The sequence below is a fragment of the Rhea americana genome, unplaced genomic scaffold (assembly GCF_003343005.1).
Source record: "Rhea americana isolate MKP2758 unplaced genomic scaffold, rheAme1 scaffold_244, whole genome shotgun sequence".
Classification (NCBI taxonomy): domain Eukaryota; kingdom Metazoa; phylum Chordata; class Aves; order Rheiformes; family Rheidae; genus Rhea; species Rhea americana.
Window position 1 is genome coordinate 445,712 of NW_028186362.1, and position 19,677 is coordinate 465,388.

Sequence of the window (19,677 nt, forward strand, 5' to 3'; positions counted from 1 at the left end):
AAAACAAAACAGAGATAGACTTTTTTTTATTATTATTTTTAATAGTTTTTGAATCTAAACCGTAAAACTGGCTCAGAATTGCTTTTGGAGGCTTTTTGCTTTAAGGTTAGAGGCATTATGTTCGTGTATTGTGTAGCCTGCCTGCATGAGTTGCTGCAAAGTTCATTATACTGCTAAGGCTGTCAGTGGTATTTATGGATATTCGTGTGCAGTGAACCCTTGAACCTGAGCTGGTCATCTGAGCGTTGCTTGTAGTTAGAGTTGTGTTTATGCTTAACACGGGTAGCAGCATTTAATTGCTCCCTAGGCAAAATAATTGCGATTTGAACTTGGTCGTAGTGTAGACAAGGGGGTGCTAAAATGCTGGACTGACAGGAAGGATTTTYCTTCTATAAGTATTAATTACTGTGATTCTGTTTTCAGTCTCCTGTTTTCCACAGTGTGTTTGGTGGAGTTTGGGAATGAATGTGGAACAAGGATTTAATTCAAACTGGGCCATGTCCCCCTCTCACCGAAATCAGTAACAGCAAACATTGTGTTATGGAATGAATCCTGTTCTGAAACTATTTTCCAGGCATTTTTTGTGTCAGCTGCAAAAGGGAGAAAGGGTGATGATGCCCCTCTGCAMTGGAGAGGAGCAGAGAACTTGCATTATCCTCATCTGAAGAATTTCCAATTCTGAGTATCGCAGTGTTATCCCYGATAAAGTTTCAGTTCTCATAATGTGATATCAGATGAGAAAATCCCGCGTAACATATGGTATGTCAGCAGAACCGCCGTGGTGCTGAGCCTGGCAGCGTACGTGTCCTCGGAGCTGCATTTTCGAGCCGTCCTGCCAGTGCAGAGAGAGTTTATATTTCTGTAACTCTAGTGGGGATTCCTTTGGCTTGACACAATCCCGGGAATGTCTTTCAAACCACGTACATACATAGAACAGATGGCTTTCATGGGAAGCAGGAACTACTGTTCAGCATATAGTACTTTTTTGCGTTTCTTGGTAGCTTTCTGACTTGAAAAAATCCTTCCCCAGATATCGTATAAAGGGACAGTGTCTTGGTTCTGTCTTCCTCCAGKCCCCTCTTTTTTTTTCTTTCCTTGTCAAATTTAGTGGTAAACAAGTTTCTCAAATTTAGAAGGTAAGGTTTCTGGCACCTTTACATTAAGTAATTTCCAAGCATTCATGGAGAATTTGAAAATACAGGCTATTGTTTTATTTCTTTCAGACATTGTTATATTGTGACTAAAAGTCACAGAAATTTAATTATTGACAGAAGGTTAACTATCTATGAGAAATCATTTTTAGAATGAATTTTGTTTTKCTTGCAATTTGATTATATATTATCATTTTATAATATTGTACGGTAATATCAACGTGTGATGTGTTGTATGGTAGACTGTGCTWCGAAGTGACCATGTAAAATGATAATGAAGGATCATGTTGTATTTTTTTAATGCATTCTGTAATTTTCRTGCATGGGGCTGGCACCATAAACTGGTAGTTAAACGCTTGTATAAAATGCTTGGCGTCCAGAGGTGGGAGAACTAGGAATTTATTTAGATTTGGGAGAATTTGGAGTGCTCAGCAGCTTTGAAGTCATCAAAGCTTGGAGGAGCAGGGGGTCACTTAGGGGTGGAGGATGACGGTTATAGACGGGCCATTATGGGTGGCGGCTCTGTCTTCCAAAAGACCTTTCTGAAGCTGGTGCACTGGGGAGGGGGCGAGTGGGGCCGGGATGTGCTGAGCCTCTCCCAGGAGGCTCTGGGCCGCTTTGCAACACCCGCTTCTCCTTTCCAACAGGATAAGAAATCAGCTGCCCCATGCAAACATTGACTGTTTCGATGCCTTTGCTTCCTTGTAACTGTGTGTTTGCTTTCCAGGCCTTGTGGCCTTACGGGAAAGGAGCCTTTCTGCTTACAGAGTAGCAGCAAATAGAGCTATGTCTGCTCCTGTTCTCTTGCCCACGGTGCCCTGGCCACTCTGGCTGTTGCTTACTCATAGAGTTTGTTCTTAATATTGCAGTATCATGACGGAAAGGTCAGGACAAGCAACAGATAAAGGAAAGCCAAACAACTTCAAAAATTTGGTTTGTAGATATCTTTGTAATAAAATCAGGATTTGACCTTGAAAACGTTTCCCAGTTACTACAAAGACAAAGAACAGAAGCTGCAAGTTAATATTCGGCTGCCTGTACAATAATGAATTACAGCCTAACATTAGAGAGAAAATATAAGAGTAGTCTATTGTAATTCTTTAATTGAAAATGTATCATTGTGGAATTGTTACTTGGATACCACTGGTATTCTTATGGAAGTGTGTTTCCTTTTATTTGCAGGTCTATTTATTTCATGATATTACAGAATTGTAGGTTAATTTTAATCTACTAACCCTGTGTCATGTTGATACTGTCCAGCTACAGTTTTTAAATAAGCACATGTCTTCTAGTGTCTAGTTCTTGTTTGCCATCTGAATATTTGCAAATGCCAAGATTAAAGTATTATTTATATCTGGTGAACTAAATTAGCCCATTTTAATGAAGGTACATACAGAGAGTATATAAAAATAAAAAGGGAAAATGTAGGAAAATTTAATGTAGACATGAGATTCTTGCTATATTAGATGTGAAATAAAATCGATAGGAGGTAAAAGCATAAAGCTATAATGTCTTTTCAAATCGCGTCTCTTAACGTCCTGGCTTCTTTTTGCGAATATGAGAATTACCCAAGTCTGACGGTGGCGTAAGGTCACTGGGAACCAGTGGAGATATCCCGGCTTGCATCAGCGTGTGTGGTGGCTGGGTGGATGCTGCTGCATCATCCTGGTCACCGACAGTTATATGCATTACACTGCAGCCTCTGTTTTTTCGGGAGTTCAGTGGTGGTAGTTTATGAGATCYCAGGAGCCTACTGGTGCCCTGCAGCAGAGGAGTGGCAGCAAGTCTTGCAGACTTTCGGTGGCTGAGATTTTTTAACAAATTATTTCTTAAATAGGTGTTACAGTTATGTCGAAATTCTTCGTCAAGGAGGTCTCAAAGATCAGAACCGTTCTGAATGGCGATGACACAGGTTGTGCCATTAGTATTTGCTTCCTTCTACCCTTAGATATAGGGACAGTTTCCACCTTAATCAAATAAAAAATCACGAAATGTAGTAGCCACTTACACTGCACACAGCCTGTGTTGTGTGCTTTTAAGGAAATCTGTTTCCGAAGGACAAATTCTGTGCAGCCCTTTAAAACTGTGCTTGGTGCTTATTCAGAGTGCTAGCAGGCCAAGCATAAGGAGTGACACCTGTATTTATAGCCTCAATAGTATCTTCTGTACTTTGATCCTGCGAAATCCTGGCATAACGCTCTGCTGCTAAGCCTCTTTCCTTCCAGCAGCACGAGATACGTGACGCCCCCGCTTCGTCCCTGGTTTTCTGCCGATGCTTTCGGCAAGAGCACCGCGTCCTGCTGGCTTCTGCAAGCCGTGGGTCCACCAGGAACCTCATCTGTGACTGCCAGCTAATTTTACATAGGCTGCCCTAAAGCTGTCGGTGACAAATAAATCCCGGCCGAGCTGTCCTGCACATAAGCCTCTGAAAGGACTGTAGAAATATTTGTTATGCAGATACCTGAGCTGGCCAGCCCCTCTCTCTGCTCTTAAGAGACTTTAAAGGCTGCCTTGCACATTTTGTGTGGCTCATTTTGGATGAGTTTAGACAGGCAAGTTGAAAAAGTATTTTTTGGCAGTTGAAACAGGAAATGAGCCTTTACAATTTAAGTGCATGTAAATAGGRGGAAAAAAACCTAAACTGTAATTGATGAGATGTTGTACAGTGAAATGAAAACTGACTGTTTTGATAGAAGTCATTGGCGCTCTCAAAATTTCAGCATTAGAGCCTAAAAATTGTTCGTGTTTCCTTTTAGAGCAATTTGAGACATCCCAGCTTTTCTTGCTGTCACTCTAAATGTCTTGCTTGCATCTGCTTGTCACTGAGGCCTTCAGGGCCAGAGATCTTCTCTGAGGAGGTCACTCACCCTGCAAATGCTGTCAGGAGACCCCCAGCACGATTTGTAAGAGCTGTTAAAAGCCACATATATATATATATATATATATATATGTATATATAAAAATACATGTCTCGGTGGCCTTCAGGAAGCCTTTTCCCATGTTCTCAGGAATGGCTGAGCAGCCCTGGGTGCCTCCCCCAGCAAGCCCAGCTCCTGGGGCTCCTCTGGGCTGAATACACCCTGAATTAACAGGTGCGTGTCTGTGTGAGGGGGTCCTGCAGAAGATACTAGGGATTAGSTTTTTAGCGCTGTATTTTGGCTGTAGAGAGAGCCAGCGAGGAGAGCTTCTGCGCGTGGGCTCCTTCCTGGCTCTGGCTTCCCCGCGCTGCCGGGCTTTGCCCTGCACGCAGGGCTGCCCTTCGCTTGCTTTTGCGAGGAGATAGGTTCACCCAGCCGATCCGCTCTCTGCTCGCCCAGGCTAAAGAAATCCTGCACGCTGGAAAGTGTTGGAAAGGATTTAATGAGATTATCGTGAACTGTTACTTCACAAAAAATCTTAAACCCCCAAGCAGCTGTGCTGTGTAACTGGGGACAGGTGAAGGAATTTGCAGAGTAAAGAAGCTCTCTCTTTATTTAAAGAGACAAAGCCRAGTTTGGTTGTGTTTAATATGCATTTTGCCCTAGGAAGTTAAAGCAAACAAGCAAAAAAACCTCTTCCACTGGGAGGGGGTTACTGTTAAATCCCTTCTGTAGTGTATTCCTTTTGCAAAGTGATACTGAAATTACTGCTGGCAAATTCAATAGCCCYGTGGAGCGTTCAGGGGAACTTGCATTCAAGTTCAACAGTAAAGTTTGGCTAGAAGTGACTCAGAAAATTGGTACGGTCCACACTGAATTACAGGTTGGTTTGAAGGTTTGACAAGAAGGTAGTACGAAATGAAAATGACTCTTTGGTGGTGTCTTACGCCGCCCCTTCCCTGGCAGCCTGGGTAGCCGGGACTAGTGTGTTTGCCGGTGTGCGTCTTGTGGGTCATCTGCTGTGAAGTCCAAGCTAGAGTAATTTGATGCAAGCAGAGTCATAGGAAGYTTTGCTCAATAAAAGAGGTGATTTAATCTGGAAATTGTTACCCAGTAACTTAGAGGTGTTTGAGAAACAAATACGTTAGGTGAGTTTTAGTGTTGGATTTATTTTGGCAGATGCCGATCTTGAATTTGTAGGATACTTTAATTTCATCAGACATGTATTTTGGGGGGCAAAGTCTACTTTTTTTCCATTTATCGCTTAGGAGAGCAGTTTAGATGCTGAAATGTAAAGCACGGTGAAAGGAATTCCTGCAGTATGAAACTGTGTGCTATTAAAATATTGTCCCGAGTGACCCTGCCATAACTTCCTTGGTGAGAACAAAATATTTTATTAGAACGTTACCTACTATATATGCTTAAAACCTGTTAGTGTAATTTCTTTTTTCTTATAATAGGAGACAAAATTTACAGCAGAGTGGTTAACTGATGTAGGCTTCAGCTTTGACATTTTGTGCTTTTGAAGCAGTGAACKACTCCTGTAACTAGTCTCTGTTATTTTAGGCTTTGGAGGAAAGAGTGATTTCTGAGAAGGAAAAAGTTAATTATTTAAATTAGTTTAGAGCAAAAAGAATCAAGCAAAGCTGCAGGAGATTTACTAAAGTTATTCGAATAGGCAGATTAAAGTATTTTTTGCCAAATACACATTGTCAAATATGAAATCCTGGTGTGTTTCAAAAAAAAAAAAAAAGTACAAAAAAAAAAAAAAAAGAAAGAAAAAAAGAAAAACAGAAAATCCCCCTTCTTATCCTGTTGAGCAACTCAATGAAATCTTCCGCTTTGCGCAGTGAAAAAGGCAAATCAAACGTTAGACTCCAGACAGGAGACGGAGCTGATTTCCAACAGCGGCGACGTTGCTCGGTGCTGCGTCCTCTCCTGAGCCGCTGTGTTCGAGTGCGCCCGGCCCGGCGGAACTGGGCGGGAGGCTGAGGTGACCACCAGAAATACGGGATGGACTACCTGCTCGATGAGACGGTTTGGGGGCTGTTGGGAGAGGACTTGAATCGGAGGAGACAGGAGGAGGAAAATAAAATAATCYGCATAAAAAGAGGAGGCAAATTGGATTCTTCCATTTAACCTTTTACGTAATAAAAGACAGGAGACATGGCAATGAAATTAAAAAGCGATGCGTTTAAAAATTAATAAAAAGCGAATACCTTTTGTYGGAGACGGCGGTATAGGCTCGCCGAAGGGTTGGTCTGATCCGGTATGTCGCTCCCGAGGCTGCTCTTTTGCGTCGCCCTTCGGGGATGGCTTCGACCGTTGTAGCCGTGCGCGTTTCTGCCTTGCCGTAGTCCCGGGTGCGACACTCCAAACCCTGATGTCTGCTCCCCGAAGCCCCCGGGCCGTGGGAGCGGCGCCGCTGCGTGTGCGGYGCTCCGGCCTCGGGAGGTTCGAGCCCTCGTCTCCCTCTCCCGGGGCAGAGCGCCCGGACTCCGGCGAAGGCGACAGAGCTCCCCGTACGGTGAAATCAGGCCAGCGGCACGCGGCCGAGGCTTCTGGAGCCGTGGGGCCCGAAGGAGGAAGGCAGCACGTGTGCTGGGATACCTGTGGAGGAGGGCGGGCCAGCTCCCAGATCTCCATTCCAGCGTTTGTTTTTCTTAGTACGGCAACTGCCTCTTATAAATGTTCTAAGTCACCCAGAGTTAAGGGCCAGGATCTAAACCTGATGCATTTATTTGGGAAGTTTTGATCTGGATTGATTCAACATTTCGAACAACAAGAAAAAAGAAAAATCTGAAAAAGATTTCCAGACGGCTCTAACCAGAAAATTGAAGTGTTGGATTGGAGCGCCATTAAATTCTGTGCGGGTAAATCTCATTGCAACATCAGGCAGAACAGGACAAAACACTATAAGTAATTGTGTTTCTGGTTTATTAAGTCAGTCGCTTGTCCAAACTCCTCTAACTTTCCTAAATAGACACTTCTTATGATGCTGACTTCTTACTGCAATACAGTCAGTCTAGCAAAGAGCTTTAGTTTAGTAAAGTTAAAGTTGAATTCTTTCCTTGTGTATTTAGATCGTGGTCCATCTTATCTCAAAGATGTGCTTTTATTCTATAAAACAGTATTGCTTTTGAAATGGACGAATGAATGTTTAATGTGGTGAGCATATGTATGTTTGTGTGTGTGCTTGCACTGGGAAAAAGAGTTGATTTATTTTCGTTAAAATCTTACAAGCCTATACTAAAGCTTGAATTTGTGCTTGTATGTTTGCTTTTAACCGAGAAGAAACCCAGTCTGATCACGTTAGGCTGGGTAGGACCTCTTGCTAGGACGAATGTTTTTCAAAACTTGATAATCCAAATGCTCTGTAGTGAAAACTTTTCTAAYGAATGTGTTAGCTAAGATTGAACTCTGCTGAACAGGGCTTAATTCTCAGTGTTTGGTGAGCGTTCTGGCATACTGTGTCGTGATCCCACACGCGACGAGACTGAGGGCTCGCTGCTGGTATTTTGGTATTTTGCAATGCACGATGCACAGCCCCAGCAGGTCCTCGTTGGGAAACGTACCTCTTGCAGGCAAGCAGTGTCTGAACTGCTGCTGGGAATGGCTTAAATGAAAATTCAGAGAAGCCAGTAGTATGTTTGACACAACTCCAAGATATACTTAAGCGGAGTTTATTTTTGTACCCAGCTTGCAGCTGAGTCAAATAGTTCTACTTCAGGGTACCGTCTAGCTAGGAAAGTTTCTGTGTTGTCTGTATGTTAATATTTATGAAATGGCATCTGAAGCTTGTCATCAAGGCGTAGAAGATTAGACGTGGGCATTGGTATGTGCGCACGCTTTCGAAGGCGTGATAGCAAGTTTCGGGTAACTCAGGTGCGACAAGCCATGGGCTGCTGCGAAGCCGTTGTACGCACCATGGCATTCGYGTTTCTGTGGGGTGGGCATACCCATTACTTACCAAGCAAATTAARGGGCCAGGAAGTAAGCCAAGGAAACTTCATCTTCCTGTGTGTTTGCCATCTCCTGCCTTTTCCCATGCTGCCGTCTTGGATCTTATCCCCTTAATGGACGCTGCTAGATTTTGTGTCTGAAAGCTGCTTCCTACTTAGTATTCTCCGTCCATGGTTTCACCTCTCTGGACGGTGTTGCTTCTTCCTTTCTCAAGGATCAGTCAATTTGGACATAAAACTGAGAAATAAATAGTTTAAATATATATATAAAAAAAATAATCTTTGGAAAAGGAGAACGCCCACATTTGGCTACCCGTCATACTGTGGACTGATCCCCCAAACTGAAGCCATGCAGATGCCTTTACGCAGAGCATCTGAAGCTGAGAAAGAGAAAACACACCTAATAGTGTGCAGAACAGCTTGTCACAGGCTTTGATTAAGGAGTGTTTGCAGTTTTGCTCCTATGTATTTCCAGCTATATGAAAAAGTGCAATCGCTTATTATTACTGCTAGTCAGCTATGGAAAGGATAAAGTTTACATGGCATAATTAGGTTTCAGAGTTAACAAGCATGTACTAGCAAAGCAAATCATACCTTGTTTTAAGAGCAATTTCATGTTACCTGTAGATACGAGGAATAAGAGAATAAGAAGTATTTGAGGGCTAGATATGGTGGTTTCTTAGTGTTTTTTTTTTGGGGGGGGGTTGTTCATGTGAAAGTGTACAGGCTRTAGAACTTGGTTTGTCCATAAGGATGATAATGAACCAGCATTTAGACTTTACAAATTAAGTTCAGCTCTGCTGGTAAATACATTTTGTAACAGCACATGCATCATCTGCTGTGTGCTCATGTTTCCTACCGTCTCTATATCATTATTTAAAATAAACATGCAGACTGAAATGGAAGGTTTATAAAACCTAGTTGAAATCCTTGTGAAATCAAGAAAACTTAAGCAGAAGTGTCAGTTATTGCCACAGATAAAACATTTTAGTGGTTGGTTATGTTTGTAACACGCGTTATTCAAGGAAATGGGTGCAAGTGTTCTTGAAACGGTGTGGGGTGGACAGTGGGTCCCTGTGTTGTTAGGGATGCRATTTGCAATGAGAAACGTTTGGCAATTATTCCTTTCTTGGGAACAAATTTGAGAAATGGCTGTGGTGTTTGTAAATAAAAAATTAATTAATTAATTTAAAAAATAAGGGGGGGGGATCCGCCAAGGAGGCTGCGCCTGGAGGGCCACCGGCTCCTTTGGGGGCCGATGGCCGGTCCTCGCGCCCGCGGCTGGAGCCGCTTCTGCCCTGGGGGCCGTGGCGCCCGGGGCTCCTCCGAGGTCCCCGCTTTTGTCGTCTGCCCGGCCCTCAGTTTGAATGCGGCGATTTTTCAAAGCGGAGGGGAAGCATCTTTTTGTTCCTTTGGAGCCTGTGCTCCGTGGAGGGGGRTGCTGTGTTTTACCACGAAGCGGGTGAAAAGGGTCGAGGAGCGGTGTCTCCAGGAGTTCGTGTGCACCGGCCTCCGTGGAAAAGAGTCAGCCAGCAGGYTGAATGTGAAGGAGCAGCCTTCCGCTTGCGGCTATTCCTTACTGCAGCTTATGTGCTTGAGCGTTTTCTAAATGAGAGAAAAAGGGTAGCATGGAAATGTCATTAGACCTGTACGGTTTGTGCGTTTGCTTGGAACTTTCAATGGGTGAAGAGCTTTTACAGAATACAAGAAATAGCTTAATTAGCAGGAAGAAATCAAAGATACAGTTACATCACTGATGACATTAACAACTGCGGGAACAGTTATGTCATCCTCTATGATATGGGAATGTTTTTTTCCACGTTTATGATATAGTGTAAATTTTATTTCCGTTTTTGGAAATACAGTGTYCTTCTCAGTACAGTAATTTGCAGTACTTAAGCTTGCTTGCATCTTGTATAATGAGAATATGTGTAATACTGACTTATCCCCCAGTACTGAATGGAAGATCCATAAACACTGACAACCTGCCTACAAATCCTGTGATTCTAGCACATTATTGCCCTTACTTCATTTATTTATTTATTTTGCTCCCTACTCTAATAACGGCAGGAGTGTCGTGTTCCTCATTAAAAATGCACAGATTCCTGAATTGCRGCTAGCACCCTGAACTCTGAAGACATCAGGAAAATGTAAGCAGGATGTGTGTCCATTCCTCTCTCCTTTGCTTTCCACAGCTGAGCTATCAAATCTTGGCTCTGCTGAATGGGACACTATTATTCATAGTAAAGTTAGAAACACTGGAACTGTGGAGCATGGAGGGAGATCTCCTGTCATCAAATCCATCTTGTGTCATCAAATCCATTGCCATCATRTTTCAAACAACCATATCTCATATATACATGCATGTATATGTGTATATATATATATATATATTCTTTTCTTCTTTTCTTCCAAAAACTGATCAAGCTATATCTTAAAAWAATTTGTGCTTTCTTGTTTGGCCACTGGCTGTCTAGGTCCCTTATGTGCTCCAAGACRCTGTCCAAGGAGGAATACAACCTGTATATTATGTTAATGGACATGCTAGGAAACCTGGTTTAAATGGAGAAATCATTTACCCTCAGTCTAAAGGAGTCCTTCCACCGTCAGTGTCCAGCCAAATGCTAGTCAGACACCAGTGGTTCATAGTGAAAAAAAAAAATTAATGAGCGCAAGTTACTGTGTAGAGGTGCTTGTGGTGCTCTGCATCTGTCAGTTTTGGTRTCTGTGCACTGGGGTCTCCAGTCTGTCTCAGTGAGCCAGGTGAGCTGACCGTGGCCATCCCACGCTGACCAGACGAGCTGACCACGGTGACCTAAGTTGCCCACTGGAGACCTGTGCTGGTGTGGCTGTTCCTGAGGGTCTTTCCACCCAAAGCTTTGGCCGGAAGAATCTCCTGCTAGTGCACTCCAATAGTTGCATCTGTGGACAGATCCAAACGGGAGTGAAACATTGATCTTTAGGTGCTTCTGTTTGTATTAGTCCACCTGAAAAACTCCTTTTCTGATGAGTCAGTTTGCTGGCATCCTAAATGCATCCGTATTAGCTGCCCCATACTGGTAACGGCAGTCTTTCAAAGGCAGAGATTTGTGGCTGACCTAGCTGTGGCTCACAGGGCGGTCACAAAACTGGGGGTGATGGTGTTAGTCCCAGGTGCCAAATTAGTGACCCTGCTGCACCTTGCAGTCGGAGAGGCTGGTAGTATAATAGCACGAGGAGAGTCCTCTTACGTTTGATGTGTGTACGTGAGTGGCCTGCTCTTGGTTTTGAAGAAGGATGTGTGATATATGGTGGTTTGGGATTTTTTGGTTTTGTAATAGAAACATTTAAAATGGTGTCAGCAGGTGATAAATCATGGCTCTAAGGGTTTATATATATATATATATATATATATACTTATTGAGAGCTTAGGAAGGAAGCTTTGAGGGTACTTTTTGCACGCAGCAGACGCATTAAATACGAATATAACAACTAAGATCATTTTTTCCCATGAAAACTAATGTGTTGAGGATGCAGCAACTTTGCAATTAGGGCTCAAAATAGATGGCAAATACTTTAAATGCTAACATGCTTTCTTGCCGCGTATTCCAGCGTTGCATTAAAACACGTGAGAAAGACTAAAAATCCATGTTCACCGGAGCGATGTGTCCTGRCGGCGTGCGTGTGGACGCACGCGTTTGCGTTGTAGTCGCGTTGTAAAATGGCGTGGTGGTCAAGCAGGCGTCGGAGTACTGAGCCCAGAAACGAGGAGGGAAAGCGGTACGGGGCTGTTTGGGTAACGCGAGCCGCGTTCCCGCTGGCTGGTCAAAGCCTGCTCTATCAGCAGTTGAGCCAGATCATTCTTGGTCGCGATCGGGTGAATCGGCTGTGTCACCAAAATGCGCGTCACGAAATCGACCTTTCTCGTTCGTATCGGTAAAAATAGCAGGGATTTCGTTGAAAATTGCTGTGCGTGGGTGCGGGGTTTATCCGTGGATGCGTGGTCGGGGTTCGCTGCGCCGCTGTCGTGTTTGCGCTCCCGTAGCAGCGGAAACTTCGCGTGGGAGCCGTCGTGGGTCGCGTGGGAGCCGTCGTGGGTCGCCCGGGGCGTTGCTGCCGTTCCCAAAACGCGCGCGGCGTTTCGGGGGTCTCGCCCGCGGGCTCCCGCTCTTGGGCGCGCGCCGGCGTCCGCCCCGGCCGCCGCGTCCCCGTGCGGATTTGCAGCCCGCGGGAGCGTTTCGCCGAGCGAGGAGCAGCGCCGAGCTGCTTCGGGGAGAAGCGCGCCGTGGCCCTCGCCCGCTGCTCCGGCGCCGGGGCTTGCTGCGCGCGCGGAGAGAGTTAAAGCCGGCGGCCCGGCCGCGGCGCGGCCCTCGTGCCGCCCGCCGCCCCTCCGTGTGCCGGCTCGACCTCTCGCCTTCCCCCCGCCGGCCGCCCGGCCCGCCGGAGGAGCCGCCGGGGGCGAGGAGAGGAGCAGGGGAGAGGACGGCGAGCGAACCGGGGGCGACGGGCTGGCTGGAGGAGCCCGGCTGGCCGCTGCGCGTTTCCCTGCTGGTGCTGCTCTCCGCGCACGCCGGAGGTAAGGCGGAGAGCGCCGGCTGCGCGGAGAGGCTGAGCGCGGCGGAGCGGGCTCCGAAACGCGCCGACGGCGCGGGGGGAGGCGGCGGCGGCGGCGGCGGAGGCGTTTCGGTAGCTCGGTGCTGCCTGCATCGCAAGCGGGACTTTAAGAGGCGTTTGCAGATGGGTAAGGTAAAAGGCTGGGAGTTTTTCTTTTGTCTTTTTTTGTTGTTGTTGTTGTTTTTAACTGAGACTGACATTTTTAGGGCGCTTTTCAGTGTGCTTGAAGTGAATATGCAAACGATGCTCCCGATGCGCACAGTTTGCARGGACAGCTTGCATGTTTGGGGATGCCATAAATAGCAGCTCCCAGTGCTCTTTTCTTTTTGGTAGAATAAGTTGAATAATTTTTGCACAGTTCAAAAGAAGGACATTTAAGCATTTGCATTCAATTAAATCTACCTTTAGAAATCTTGAGTAGTTTTAGGTTTATGCATCTTACAACTTTGTTAACCCCACTCCTTTTAACAGGGAGGATTTTTTTTAATAGTAACTGTAAACTAAGAAATAGTGTGCTTGTTTAGGCAGGAGACTGAGCTTGGTCATGCTTTGGTTTTAACAGGAGAACATAGGAAGTATCATGCTACAAATGCCATCATATGAAAATGCTAGCATAAATAAAAATGCCGTATTTACCCACCAAGCAAAAAGCAAAAATTTGGCAGAGGTAATAGGAAAAGGGGGCACTAATTAGCAGCAAACAGAGATTGCAATAAGGTAGGATTTTGATTGACAACAGAATCCTTGTAGCTTTATGAATTACACAGTATTTGAAAATAAAGGAATACATATTAATGAGTTTGAAATATATGTCTGCAACATAATTGCAACTGAAAAACTGAGTATGCAGTAACTGATCGATAAGTTTTTTGTATTGAATTGCTTGCAGTCGTGTGCTTCATTCACCTACTGCTGTTCTTTAAAAGCTCTCTAAACTACTTAATAGAACTACGTACTGTTTTTTAAGAGACATTCTTGCATTAGGTATAGTCTCTTCCAAAAAGTTGCCAGTAATTTCAGGAAATGCTCTCGATCTTTCGGCGTGGATGTCTTCATCGTGAAGCAGTTAGTTAGCAAGCAGAGTAGCACGTCTGAAAAGAAAAATAAATATGCCCGGCCAAGGAAGGTTTTTGTTTCGCTGCCTAAATTAGTCGGTTCCGTTTACTAAGCGGTTAAACTCTTGGCGACCTCTCCTAAAATCCCGCCGGCTGGCCGGGCGTTTTTGTGTCGCTTCGGAGGGCCTCGTAGCGCGCTGGGCGCTGCCGGGCGGAAGCAGCGGCCGGGGCGCTGGCTCGGCCCGGCCAGGAGCTCGCGCGGGGCGGCGTTTGCACCGGGGCACGGGAGGAGCCTTAAAGATGTTGGAAATCTTGGTGCCATGGCTAACCTTGGAGGAAGTCGGATGTATTCTGAGATAYGAGCATCTCTAAGGCGTTAGACAGATCTATGGAGGAAACGCAGTAGGTTGCTGCAAGACGTGCACAAAATTTTTGTCACTYGTAAGAGACCAAGATCCTTGCTTCTCAGCTGAATTCCAAGTATCAAAATTAGCAGGCAGAAATTATTCCAACAGATAAAATCCTTAGCTATTGTGTCTTATCAACAGTATAATGATAGTTGTCGATAGGAGACTCCCAGTAGCCTAATTCAAAGTGTAGTTGCTCRTGAACTCTCAGTTCGCATTTGAATTATGTTACCAACTTCTTGCCAGTTAAGAGTCAAATCTTTTGYTGATACTTGAGCACTTGGATGAACTTAGTGACCTGTTGAGCATGGGACTTTTGGCCTTCTGAGGACTGTATATTTCTCAYGGTGAGTAGGCTTGTACTGGGAAATGCTGCAGGTGCTCTCACCTGCTCAGCATCTTCCTTCTGAGTAGCCAAAGTGAGACACAGCCTGGCCCCAAACCTTTCAGCAACTAAAGAAAGACAAACAGAGAGCAATTAAAGCAGTCAGTGCTTCAGGAAAATTGCAGGAGAGAAATCATTGAGAGAAAATGCACAGGGCGATGCAGTCTTCAATGATATGTCTTTTTCTTTTAGTAGGTTATGTGACTGTAATACTTCCTGCTGCCCTTTGGGCCATGGGTCAGAGTTTCTTTGCTCTAGGCAGTTTCAAGGCCAAGACCAGAAGATATGATTGGAAAAAGAGCTTCAAGTAATATAAAGAGGTCTTGTAAAGCCTTCAATCCATGGCTCAGGATGAGTGCAGTGGCCTTTTTGCAGCATTTTCTAAAGCAGTATTTGTTCTAACGTAAAACTTCTGATGATTCCGTATTGTTACTAAGATCAAGGATAGTTATATCATTAACATAATGGCACTTTTGCAGTGGATACTGGGCAGGAAGGCAACACCAAGTTTAGTTTAATCAGTCCCCTGACATGCCTACTCTGTTACTGATAATGACTTTCCTTCAGTTAGGCCCAGTGCCTCACTGGTCTTACCTCTAGAAAAATAATTAAGCGTTCTCTGGCTCTTTCTGCTCCAGTTCAAGACCAGTTCTATTAGTGCAAGCCGCGGTGAACGCAGAGGCTAAGCTCTTCCCCAACTCTTCTGCATATCTGAAGATTGAATGTTTCGTCCCTAGGCAGAACACCAGCAACTTGTCCAGTCTGTCCTTTTAGGTCGTACCTTGCACGTCTGTGATTATTTTTGCTGACCTCTGCGTCACATTTTTCAATTTCTCCAAGACTTTCTCAAAACGCAGAATCCAGATCTGAGCGAAGGCTTTTATGCGGCACCAGGTACAAGACCCAAAGGGTTATTAGCAGATTCTTTAGGCTGCACTCCTGTTTACACACCCCTCTGCAATGTTTGCCTTTTCACAGCAGCTTGACGTGTTTTTCTCGCGTTCAGCTTGCAAGCCTCTCTAATCCACAGATCATTTTTTGAAGAATTGCTGTTTAGCAAATTGTTTCTTTATTTGTGCAATTACTTGCAGGTCTGTATATTCTATTATACTGATTTTTCCTGAAGAGTACTCCAGTCTTTCCCAGTCATTTCTCCAAATGTTTAAGAACATTTTGAATACTAAAACTGTCCTCCAGTTTACATGCAGTSTTCTCAGCCTGGTATGAGGAGAAATTTTTATAAGCCATCTCTCTTTTTCAAAATCTAAATCATTAGTGAAAATACAGCATAACACTGGACCCAGGGCAGTCCCCTGAAGAAATGTATTTAGTGCTGCCTCCTTCCACTCTGTCAATGAGTCACTGCTCCTTGGATAAAGAGAGTATCCTGCTCATTTTGCACTCATGCACCTTACAGTCCATTCATCTAAGCTGTGTTTCTCCTGCTTTCTGAGGAGCATGTTAGTATAGACAGTGTTATGACAGAAACCTTAGTAAAAGTCAAAGAACTTCATACGTTTGTTGCTTCTCTTCTGACCACAAGCGCTATGTCTTGTCCTAAAGTGAATTTAAAGAGTTTTGATATGATTTGTTCTTGACAAACCTATATAGGCAACTACTTAACCTGTTTGTTATCTTCTAGATGTTGGTTGGCTAAATTTAATCTTTTTTTCTTTTCTCCTTTCCAAACTTGAGACCAAACTGTTATCCTACCTAAGGAGGAAATGCAGAGCAATTCAGTTATACTGAACAGCAGACCTTGTCTTCTGGATTTTGGACTGAGCACTATTTAATGTAATGCTTATGCAAGTTATATAATTATTTAGCRTGGGCTTTCTCTCCCTCTCTCTCTMTATATATATACACACACACATACAGATGCATTATGTATATAATATATAGTTATATGTAGCTATAACTGTGTTATATCTAAGTTATTTAAGCCATAAGTTATATATGCTGGAATTCAGACTTCAGGAGATTATTTTTGAAGGAAATTTTCAAAAACAAAGTCAGAAAAGATAATCATTGTTTGAAAAGTGAAGCATAAATAAAATAGACCAAAAGCTAATCTAATTGGACATCTAGAAAAAATGCTTACTGAGCTGGATGATGAAAACTAGAGGGTTGTACTCTAGAGCAAATGGATGACAAAAATTCTGCTTGCCAAAACACCTCTTCTTTTTCGGAAAATTTTCTTCCATCCAATAATCCTAGCAAAACTCAGCTCCAAAAAGAAAAAAAAAAAGACAAATGTTTTTGCAAAAAACAAAACAGTACAAAAACAAACCTGTAGTTTYGACTCAAGGCGCTTGCATATCGCAGTACATAGGTGTATCAGTCCTGGGTATGTGGAATGAAGTACAGCCCGTACATGTACTGTAAAAACGGAGCCCTGCAGTGGGTCAAGTCTTGGTTCCCTCCTGCCCGTCCCACCCACGTGGGATATAGGCAGGGTACTGGCTTGGCGGAGGGTTTTTCCCCACCTTCCCGTACTGCTGATGGTGCTATCCCAAGCAGAGACGTAGACAAGCGTCTTTCCAGCAGGCTACTCCTAGACTAATACCTGGAAATCATAAAGAAATCTCTGAATGAAAGGATGTAGTATTTGTGAAAAGTGCAGAAAAGATGGGAGAGCAGGGCAGGAGCCAGTCGTACCGGAGCCAGGCTGTGCCATGCTTACGCCTGCAGTGCTCTCTGTTGGTATCGCTCAGCCTTTACAACCAGCAGATCCCAAGCCACAGCGGGCTTTGTGTGGACCCAACTGTTAATTATAGTTGCAATCTGGTGAATATATAAACCTGATGTTAAAAAAAAAAAAAAATCCTTGGTGTAATTACTTGTCATACAGTTCACTGCTCAAGGGATTTAGCAGGCAGTACTGTACTTCAGTTTAATCCAGAAAATTCATGTTCACCTGCTGGTCTCCTTGTCGTCTGGCAAATTTCCAGGCCTCCTCCTCCTCCCAACCGTGATATTTGGTGCTTGTCTATGTATTTTAACACTCGTAGGCTTAAAGCCTAGAGAAAAACTCTTGGATTTATGAGATACGAACTGATATTATTTGATCTGTTGAAAGCTGATGGATCATTCAGAAAGCATAAGAATAGATGACCTTTGGGCTGCATTACTTTGGAAGTAGATACACAGTGCTGTTATACGGTATGCGTTCAAAGTAGTAATTTTTTGAGTGTAAAATGATCCTGGTTACCATATGGCAAAATACACTGAAAGTATGAATGGATATGGCTGACACAGCTGTTAAATGCATAACCATGACTGCGTTCAGGAGTTTTATACTGCAGCTATTATGTGGTATCCCCTGCTATTAATCTCTCACTATTAATCAGCAATAAAAGCAACTTGTGGTGAGCATCACAGATGCTCGAAATCTGATCCCTTCTGCATCATACCTGGAGGGAAGATAGCAGTGTTTGGCTCTCTCTTGCTTTATTCCCTCCCTTCTCGTTTTTCTACAAGACACAGTTCAGCCCAGGACACGTAAAGCACTCTACGTGCCCACGTTTTGAAGGCTAGACTTATTTCCCAGCTTGGCAAATGCCCCGCTCAGATGATTTCTGCTTGAATTTGTTGAAGATTCATCGCTAGAACGCAAAATATTTAAGTGGACTGAAATGAGAGGTGTCATTCGTTAGCCTTAGTGACTGGGAAGTGTTAATTCAACTTAGGGCACTTAATGTGACTTCAAATCTAAATGGTCCTTTTCAGACTGAGAGGATTACTCTTTTTCTTGAGTACTTTGCTGAAGTGGAGGCTTAGCTCCTTTTTAAAATCGGTAGGACTGATATGTCACCTTGCTTATCAAGAGCAAGGATTACAAGAGGTGCACGTCTGTTTATTGACTTGTAGTCATAGCTCTTTAATGTGTTCCACTATTTTATGCTGCCCACCAACTGTACAGAGACAAATGTTATTGATTTTGATGACATCTGTTGCTCTGTGGAGATACTCTGATGTTGTTGCAATGGTACTGATGTTGCATCAGYAAGTTTTCATGGTACTGCTTCAAACGCAGAAAGTTAATGTAAATAGGACTAAAAATGCATGCAATATGACTGTATTATTCTTTYTCTGCTGAAATCTGGCATTGCATTAGGCTAGCCATGTAAAATACACTCAAYTCTTAGTGTATAAACATCCCGTGAAGAGGAAATGGAATATTTGTTGCTACTCCTTTGAAAGAGATTTGGGGAAATGTTGCTTGCTGTGCTCCTTGAAGTAAATTGCTGATCTTGTCTGGAACAGTTCCACCGTCCCGGCTTGTCCCGTGACCCTGCGATGCTAGCAGAAGACACTTAAATAGCAAAGCAAGATTGAAAGTGTTTGCTTTGTGTCTATTCCTGTTTTGTTGAGGTCCAGGGCCTTCTAATTTCTGTTTCAAAAGAAATCAGTGAGCAGCCCAGAGAACTGCAGCCCCTTTATTCAGTGCATTAATAATAASCTTGTGTGTTATTTTTGCTTTGCTAAGAAGACCGCATCTGCTTGAATTAAGTTGTAGTTTCATAAGCGTATGGATATTTGTATCAAGCAGGAGTTTTTAAATAACTGAGTGCTAAATGACTACAATGATTAAGTCCATTAAAACAAACAAACAAARCCCAGTAAAGTTCCCTTGGGTTGGTCATTCCAAAAGAGAGAGAGAGAGAGACGAGCACCTTGCAAGAGAATGCCACCGCTTCTAAGGATGTGGTGTCCGAAAGGATGAAAGGTGGGAACAGCTAGAAACGAAAACCTCATCGTATGCAGTATTAGTGCTTAGCATAGCGGAAATAGATCTTCTAAGACAAGCAGGACCTAGACCATGGAGAGGGAGATGCCAGCTGTGTTTGTGGATTTTATGCAAGACTTTCTCCACGGGGAGATGGAGATATTTTGTACTTCCATGGTTTCATTTAATTCTAATTGTTACCTTAATTCATTAAGGACTTCTGTCACTGGCCCTTTCCTACTGCATTTGCTTTTTCTTTCATTGCTGTTTTGAGGAACTCAACACAAGGAAATACAAAGTTTTGATGACTRAGTAGTCTGAAAGTGTCTCAGGTTATATTCATTTTGCTCAAATATCCAACAGCATTCCTTTAAACGTAGAGCGGGGTTCTTTGTTCCTTCTCGTAGTCAGCTATGTCAAGGGTACATTATCACTATATAGAGTATCTTACATGATTTGAGCTTTCTGCCAGCCTTCCAAATACTAAACTTTTGGGGAGAAAGCAATAAAACATAATATTTCGTTTGTATACGTTGT

General features: G+C 43.6%; 1 protein-coding gene across 1 annotated transcript in view; it reads left to right on the forward strand.

Moving 5' to 3' along the window:
• The first annotated feature begins 12,436 nt into the window (after positions 1-12,436).
• BMPR1B (bone morphogenetic protein receptor type 1B) overlaps positions 12,437-19,677 on the forward strand; it is a 74,379-nt gene continuing 67,138 nt past the window's right edge. Inside the window, exon 1 of the mRNA XM_085306666.1 lies at positions 12,437-12,526. The gene's annotated coding sequence lies outside the window, so the exon portion shown is untranslated. The remainder of the gene's footprint in view (positions 12,527-19,677) is intronic.